Source organism: Phascolarctos cinereus, unplaced genomic scaffold (genome assembly GCF_003287225.1).
Source record: "Phascolarctos cinereus isolate Bilbo 61053 unplaced genomic scaffold, phaCin_HiC Scaffold_726;HRSCAF=1367, whole genome shotgun sequence".
Classification (NCBI taxonomy): Eukaryota; Metazoa; Chordata; class Mammalia; order Diprotodontia; family Phascolarctidae; genus Phascolarctos; species Phascolarctos cinereus.
Genome location: NW_027556098.1, coordinates 356,688,508 through 356,697,490, shown reverse-complemented (window position 1 = coordinate 356,697,490; position 8,983 = coordinate 356,688,508). Strand labels below are relative to the sequence as shown.

At 37.1% G+C, this 8,983-nt stretch overlaps 1 pseudogene; it reads right to left on the bottom strand.

Annotated features, from left to right (window-relative positions):
- Positions 1-8,267: 8,267 nt before the first annotated feature.
- Positions 8,268-8,723, bottom strand: LOC110205995 (small ribosomal subunit protein uS11 pseudogene; annotated as a pseudogene).
- Positions 8,724-8,983: the final 260 nt, after the last annotated feature.

Sequence of the window (8,983 nt, the reverse complement as noted above, 5' to 3'; positions counted from 1 at the left end):
ACTGTCTTGGGGAGGGAGGTGTGGGGAGAAAGGGGGTGAAAAATTTAAAACTCAAAATAGTATGGAAGTGATTGTTGAAAACTAAAAATAAATTAATAAAAAAAATAAAATTTGCCTTTGAAAGTGACATGTTCAATGTATTACATACTTCTTTAAAGGAAGTTGTACAAAATGGAGATTCACAGTATCATATATAGTCCTCCTTTTCTCTTCTACTTTGTAAATGTCCTTCTTTTCCTTGGTAGTCATTAAACATAGAATAAAAAAAAATTAAATTAAAAAAAGAAAAGTGGGCATAGAAAGAGCCTTGGGGTATACCCACAGTTAATGGATATCACAAAGATGATAACCCATCAAAAGAGACTAAGAAGGAGCAGTCAGATAGGTAAGTGATGAACCAAAAGAGATCAGTTTCACAAAAAATGCAGAGAGGAGAGAATATCCTATAGGAGAGGGTTATCAAAAGTGTCAAATACTGCAGAGAGGTCAAGGAGGGTGATCACTGAGTAAAAGGGCCATTAGATCTGGCAATTAAGAGATCATTGCTACCTTTAGACAAAACAGTTTAGAGAATGACAAAGTCAGAAACTCCACGGCAGGTTTTAGGAGACAGTGGAAGAAGAGGAAATAAGGTCAATGAGTGTAGGACAGTTTGGCCAAGATAGGAAGAAGAGATATAGAATGATAGCTTTCAGGTGATAGTTGGGTCGTGAGGAATTTTCAAGATGAGAGAAATTTGAGTGTATCTGTAGACAATGGGGAAAAAAACAACAACCAGTAAATAGAGAGAGATTGAAAATTAAAGCAAGAGAGGGGATAATAGTGGAGGCAATCTGTTAGAAAAGACAGGAGGAAAGGCATCAAGGATCCATCTAGACTAGGGAGGATTGCCTTTGGCAAGGAGGGAGGCCCATCTTTAAGGCCTATATTCAAATAATTTCCATCTTAGTAGGGTGTGCCTGAGTTTGCAGGCCTCAGATTTAGGTTTTGAGAACATTCTCCTTCGCATCACAATGACTCATTAGAAAAAAGACTTTTAATGGAAGGGAAACGCCATATCTACTTAAAGTTTGTTTTTCTAGGCAAATAAATTGCCAATATTCCTTCTCTTTTCCCTTCCTCTGCCTACACATTTTCTTTTCCTTTTTTTCTTCCTTTCTCCTTCCCTCTCCTACCCATCAAGTTTTACTATTTATGAGCCCAGCTTCCCTCTTTTGCTCCTTCAAGTTATGAACTGGCCCTGGGATACATTTGCTATAGTTAAGCCTGCAGAGAGCTGATCTTGAAGCAAAGATCAGATTAGATCTTCCCCAGGCTTAGGAAGAAACCAGGTATTTCTGAAATGATCTGTGGGGAGATGCAAATCACTATTTGCTCAAGTCTCCCAGCCTTTCACTTTCCTTATCCTATGTTTGTCATGCCACTCACAAGGGACCCATGGGAATGGAACCTAGGCCAGCCTGACAGAAAAGGCCTAAACTTAAGTTTTCTGTGACTTTCAAGGTTTGTCCATATCCCTATCAAATTTTGACTAGTACTCTACTAACAAAAAACAAAATCATAGTATTTTAATTGATTTTTTTTCTCTAGACATTCTATCTGCCTCTTATACCTAGCCTCTGATGAAAGTACTTATCTTGCCAACTGTGAAATGATCTTGTTACAGCTGGAAGAAGTCAGTCCACAAGCATTTAATAAGTGCCTACTGATGGGATTGGGATCTGGGCCTCAGAAAGGAAAAACCCTGGGCTTTCCCACCCGGCCAAATCTCTGGCCTTAGCCTGAGGCTATAATCCCATCAACTGGCCTTTCACCCAATCTCCCAATTCAGTTAACCTAGCCTGGCCTTCCTTTGTCTTAACTCCCTATGTATGGCTCCCAGCCATTTCCCACCCTTAATCCCAGCTAGGCTCCATTCTCCCTTGGCCACCCTTAGTCCAGGTCCCAGGAGTTCTGTCACCCACCTTACTGACCACTCCCATCCAGATCTCCTTAAGCCCCTCCTCCCAAACTACTTGGCCACTCCTAGATCCCTCCCACAGGCTTTCTGTATGTAAGGTCCATCTTGTCTCCATTAAGATGCTGGGATTCTTATAATCTAGACAATAGCCAGTAAATGCTAAGATTCCTTAAGAAGTCTAGCTAATATGGCAAATCTTCAATAAACCTTGTTTTTGGCTGAAAGAAGGCTTGGGTTGAATTCTTTCGGACAGGATCCGCGTGTCATGATTTTGGGATTCAAGGACCCCTAACCTCTAGACCTCATCACTACCATGTGCCAGAAAGGCAAAAGATAGTCCCTGTTCCCAAGGATCTCACAGTGTAATGGAGCACACAATATGTAGTCAACTATGTACAAGTATGATACACGCATGATTATTTGGGACTAATCACCTAAGGTAAAGCATTAGCATTAAAGATAGTGAAAGGAAGACAAGGTATATATCTGGAATGGACTTAACCCTCTTCCCATCTTTATCTGTTGAAGTCTCTCCTTTTCCTTTTTTAAAAATTTCTTTCTTTTTTTATACTTTAAAGCTTTAAACTTTATTTTAAACTTAAGTACAAAATAAGAAAAAAAATCACCATGTACATAGCAGAACATAAGAGAGGATTCAATATAAAGTAGTAAATTTCCATTTCAAGAAAACCTATATATAAATACTACACATTGTTTTCAAAGCTGTCCAGGTTTGCTTTCTTGTAGATTTTCTGTTGTTCTCTGCTGTTTATTTTTTATTTTATTTACTTTCCCCCTCCCCCTCATCCAAGAAGGCTACAATTAAACACACACACACATATATACATGTATGTGTATATAGATATCAATAGATATACATAAATATACATATATGCACTCACACACATATATGTAAGACCTTACTATGCTTATTTTCACTTGTCATCTGTTTCTCTGAAAATGGATAGTATCTTCTTTCATAAGTCCAAGTCTTGCCATTTTTTTTGAACCAACCAATTCATCATTTCCTATACCACAGCAATGTTCCAACCCATTCACATTCTTTCTGAAACATTGTTTATGAAAGGTGGGGTTTGGGGGCAATTTTCTGCATTCCTTCTATTCTTGGCTGCATAGGTTTTATTTATACAAGAAATTTTTAATTTAAAATAATCAAAATTATCAATTTTACATTTCAACAATACTCTTACCTTATAATATGGTTAAAGGTCTGATACTACTGAATCTGCTTCCTTTACGTCTTTTTTCCCCTGGTTTCTTTGAAGCTCCTGACTTTTGTTCTTCTAAATCATGTGGGGTGTTTGTGACCCCCTTGTAATAATCAGTAAGAGGCTTTTCTTAAGAAAGGCAAAAAGGAGTTTTAATTGCTTTCTCATGAGAAAGGACACTCTCTGTGTTGCTCAAGACGGCATCAGCGAGAAAGGGCAAGGGCATATAGTTCAGAACAAATTTATATAGACCCTAATGTGTGGAACCCCCACCCACCCACTGGCTCTTCTTCCCATTGGCTGGGCTTGGGAGCTCACAGTCTAAGCGCGGGAACTTTTCCCCAGCAACGAGGGAACAAAGGACAAAAAGGGTGCAAAACAAGGAACCGTTTGCTTAACAGCTAGGGAAGGGGTCTGAGGAGGGATAGAATCCTGGTGAACAGGATGTGGCTTTGTCACCTGATGTGGTGACACTCTGCTTTCTTAGCAAGGCAGCTTCTGAGAAATGTAGGAAGGGGTCAGCTCTTATCCTACACTGAGGGGGCTTCACTATTTCAGCATTCCATTCATAAATGAATTTTATTATTTTTTCTAACTCAGTAAAATAATTTTTTAGTAATTTAATGGGGATAGATTAGTTAGGTAAAATTGTCATTTTAAAAATTATATTGGCTTTACCTACTCATGAACAATAAATATTACTTTAATTATTTAGATATAACTTTATATAAAAAGTATTTTACATTTATATTTGTATAGTTCCTGTCTCTGTTTTGAGAGACATATTCTCAGGTATTTTATGTTGTCTAGTTATTGTAAATGGTCTAAAACAATATTGAATAATATGGCTGACACATAGTATAGTTTCCCTATTTTTCTCTTTTGATTAAATCTATTTTAGCTTTAACTTTGTCTGAAATCATTACTACCCCTGCTTTTTTATATAACAAATTCTACTCTTTTTTTTTTAAAGGCAATTGGGGTTAAGTGACTTGCCCAGGGTCACCCAGCTAGTAAGTGTCAAGTGTTTGGTCTGAGGCCGGATTTGAACTCAGGTACTCCTGACTTCAGGGCTGGTGCTCTATCCACTACACCACCTAGCTGCCCCCAACAAATTCTACTCTTGACCTTTATTTTATGTTTGTGTGTATCTCCCATTTTTAGAGCATTTCCTGAAAGCAACATATTGTTGAATTCAAATTTTTAATCTGCTATCAGTTTCCATTTTATGGGTAAATTCATCCCATTCACATTCTATAATTACCTGTATATTTTCCTCCTTCCTATTTTTCTTCCCTATCCTTCTCACCCTATTCTTATCCCTCCTTACTCTTCTGCTTTACTTCTACCTGCTATGTTACCCTTTTAGTCCTTAACCTACCCACCCCTCCAGGAATTCTTCCCTTATCCTATCCCCCCACCTTATCCCTTTGCCCTCTTATTTTCTTTCTGATTTTAAAAGATTTTTATACATTTCTCAATATATGTGTTATTCCTTCTTTAACCTATTCCCGATGAGAGTAAGGTTTCAGCACTACCCGTCCTCTCCCCTACTAACTTCAGTATCAATTTTTCCTTTTTTGCCCTATTTGTATGAGATAATTGCTCCTTTTTATCTCTCCCTAACTAGTTTTTTTTTTAATTATCCCATCATATTCAACTGAGCCCAAGCCTTTCAAACTACTCAAATAAAAATGACAGTCATAAAAGAACTGATAATATTTTCATATATAAGAAGTAAATGATTTGACCTTATTGAGTCCTTTATGGTCCTTAATATTTATATTTCTCCTCGATGTTATATGTTGAATTTTCCCTTAAATTCTGCTGTTTTTGTCACAAATACCTAAAAGTGGAGAAGATTCTGGGAAGATGGGAGAGTAGGTCAGAAAATTTCAAGCTCTCAAAATTTTCCTCCACAAAAGAGATAAAAATAGCACCTCTGGGCAAACTTAGATCTGTGAAAATAAATAAGAGTAGAGGCAAAAGGAGGGGTCCTCCAAGGACAATTTGAGAATTGAAGAAAAATCCTGAAAAAGATTTCCTCCCAGTGAGGAGTAAACACCTCCAGGCTAGGGTCTGCTTTAACAGCCATCTGCAAACCCTGGGGTTAGCTGGTTTGGGAGGCTGCCTCCACCCAGTTACAGGAACTTTCACCCCTGGGACAGTGAGGGGAGTTGGGAGTCTGACCTGGGGAAGATTGAGGAAACCTCTGATGACAAGGAATGCCAGACCCAGCTGTGCTACAGAGACGATGTAGTGGGTGGTGAGAAAGAACCAGTAAATGCCGGGTGGGTACGGAAGCAGTGGGGTGGAATCCCCCTGGCTGTGGGCACTTAAAGGAGGCTGGAGGTCTTGGTTTGAATTCAGGGTGAGAAGGGAGAACTAAAGAGGATTAGAGGCTCCATCCCCCATACCCCAGGACTAGCGGTGATTATAAAAACTAAATCATTACAAAAAAGAAAAAATGCCCAGGCAAAGGAGAAAGAATCCAACCATACAGAGCTACTATGGGAATGGAGAAGATTGGCATTTGTCTTCAGAGGAGGATACCGAAGCAAAGAAACCCTCTTCTACCTCAAGGAGTAGTGTCAAATGATCACCTGCCCAAAAAGAATTCACTGAAGCACTTAAAAAAGATTTTAAAAATCAAATGAGAGAGACTGAGGAAAAACTAAAAAGAAAAATAATAGAAGGAAAAACAAGATTATGAAAAGAAAGTCAACCAATTAGAAAAGGAGATCCAGAATCTTAAGGAAGAAAATGACTCTTTGAAAATCAGAATTGGGCAAGAGGAAGCCAGCAAAGTTATGAGATGAAGAAATTAAACAATAAAAATAAAGAATGAAAAAATAAAAGAGAATGTGAAATATCTCATAAGAAAAACAACGGATCTCGAGAAAAGATAAAAAAGTGAAAACATGAGAATAATTGGACTACCTGAAAGTTCTAATCAAAAAAAGAATCTTGATATAATAATATAATAAATAATTAAAGAAAATTATCCTGAAGCATTAGAACAAGAGAGGAAAGTAGAAAAAATACAATGATCACTACCTGAAAGAGATCCTATGAGGAAAACTCACAAGAATATTATAGGCAAATTCCAAAACCCCCAGATCAAGGACAAAATATTATGAGCAACAAGAAAAAAAATTTACATATGGCAATTAGAATCACACAAGACCTAGCAGTGGCGACCCCAAAAGATTGCAGGTCTTGGAACACTATATATCAAAGAGCAAAAGAACTGGGTTTCTGGCCGAAAATATATCCAGCAAAGCTAAGCATAATTCTGAATTAAAAAAATAGACATTTGATCAATTGTCAGACTTTCAGATGTGTGTTAAAAAAAACAAACCCTGAACTCAATAGAAGATTTAACATACAAGAGTGAAGAGAAATATAAGGTATATAGCAATGACCATTACAAGGGACTAAATAAGGATAGAATATTTACTGTTTATGTATGAAAAATGTAAAACCTATGTCTAAGATTGTTACCAGTAATTAGGTAACTTATAAGGAAGATAGGGGTAGACCTGAGTATGATCTGACTTCAAAAAGTAAAACCATTCAAGTACAGCTAAAAGAGTAATTATTTTTTACAAATGCAGTGCAAGAGGAAGAACCAATACAGAGGAATTAGATGGGGGAGAAGGGCTGTTAGTTCTGGAAACCTACTCTCATCAGGAATGGGTTTAAGGGGGAAATATATATACATTTAGAAGAGTATAAAAGTATTCTAAATTTAGAAAGAAATGAAATTGTAAAGGGATAGGGAAGAGGGAGAAGATAAAGAAAGGATCTTTAGAGGGGAGGCATGGAAATAGGTTAAAAGGGGAATTTAGAAGGGGGTTTAGATTTAGGGGAATGGGAGGACAAGTGAGGGATTGCTGGAGTAGGGATAAGTTAAGTAACAGGAGGGTAAGGTAACAGGTAGAAATAAAGTAGAGGAATTAGAAGAGACAGGAAAAAAAGAGACATGTACAAACAAAAACAAAGATTAGGAGTAGAATCTCTTATGGAAAATATATGTTTGTATATGTATGGACATATGTATGTATGTGTATATATGTATATGTATATAACAATACCTATATATAAATATATCCAATGCACAATTGTAGTCTTGGGGTGGTGGGTAGGGGAGGAGAGAGGGGAAAGTGAAAAGCGTGCAGCAGAGAACAAAAGAAAACCTACAACAAGGAAGCAAAGAAAAGATGGACAGCTTTCAACATAATGCACAGTGTTTAACACATAGGCTTTCTTGAAACGAAAAGTTATTGCTATATATGTTGAATCCTCTTCTATGGTCTGCTGTGCAGGTGCCATTTTTCTTATTTTATATTTAAGTTTATAATGTTTCTTTTTATTTTCTTATGTATTTAAGTTTTAGCATTTGTCAAAAATTAAAAAAAAAACAAATACCTGAAAGTCTTGCAGTTTGTTAAATATCCATTTTTTAAAATTCAAGATTATGCTTAACTTTGTTGGGTAAGTTACCCTTGGTTGTAACTCTAACTCTTTTGTTCTGCAAAATATAGTATTGTAAGACCTACGGTCCTTCAGCATAGTAGCTGCTAGATCTTGTATAATCTTTGTTGTACCTCCACCATATTTAAATTACTTTTTTTTCTTGTTGTTTCCAATATTTTCTCCTAAACCTAGGATATTTGAAACTTGGCTATGATGTTCCTGTAAGTTTTCCTCCTGAGATCTCTTTCAGGTGGTGATCAGTGGATTTTTTTCTACTTCTGCTTTGCTTTCTCATTCTAGAACTTCAGAGCAATTTTTCTTGATAATATCTTATAATATTATATCAAGATTCTTTTTTATCATAATTTTCAGGCAGCCTGACTGTTCTTATGTTATTTCTCTTCAATCTGTTCTCCAGATCAGTTGTTTTTTTGGTGAGATATTTCACATTCTCTTCTTTTTCATTCTTTTGATTTTGTTTTATTTTTTTCTGTGTCTTAGGACGTCATTGTCTTCCCTTTGCCCAATTCTAGTTTTCTTTTCTTTTTTTTTGACCATTGTGACACTTTTATTGACAAAAATAATCCAGCAGACAATATTTACAGACCACGACCACAGCAACCACCCTTTCTGCAAGTACCATCAGAGGGGATTGGAGTGACATCCTCAATCTGCCCGATCTTCATTCCAGAATGTGTCAAGACTCTTAGGGCAGACTGTGTACCAGGGCCAGGGGTCTTAGTCCTATTTCACCCTGAGGCCTGAAATTTGATATGAAGGGCAGTGATGCCTAGTTCTTTACATCTCTGGGCAACATCCTGAGCGGCCAACATAGCAGCATAGGGAGAAGATTCGTCTCTGTCAGCCTTGACCTTCATCCCACCAGTAACTCGGCAGATGGTTTCTTTGCCAGAGAGATCAGTCACATGGACAAAGGTGTTGTTGAAAGAAGCAAAGATATGGCAGACACCAAACACATTCTCTCCCTCTGCAACTTGAGGTCCAAGGCAGATGGCCTGCTTTTCCTTCTTTTCCTTCCTCTTCTGAGGTGCCATTTCTGCTCCTTTGCTTGGGCCGCCAACACCGGAAAGCCCAATTCTAGTTTTCAAGGCATTATTTTCTTCCTTAAGTTTCTGGTTCTCTATTTCAAGTCGGTTGACTTTTTTTTCATAATTTTCTTGATTTTCTTGGATTGCTCTTATTTTTTCCCTAATTTTTCCTTGCTCTCTCTTTTTTTATTTTTAAAGTACTTTTTAAGTTCTTCTAAGAAATCTTTTTGTGCTTGGAACCATTTGAGGTTTCTCATTGAAAAAGG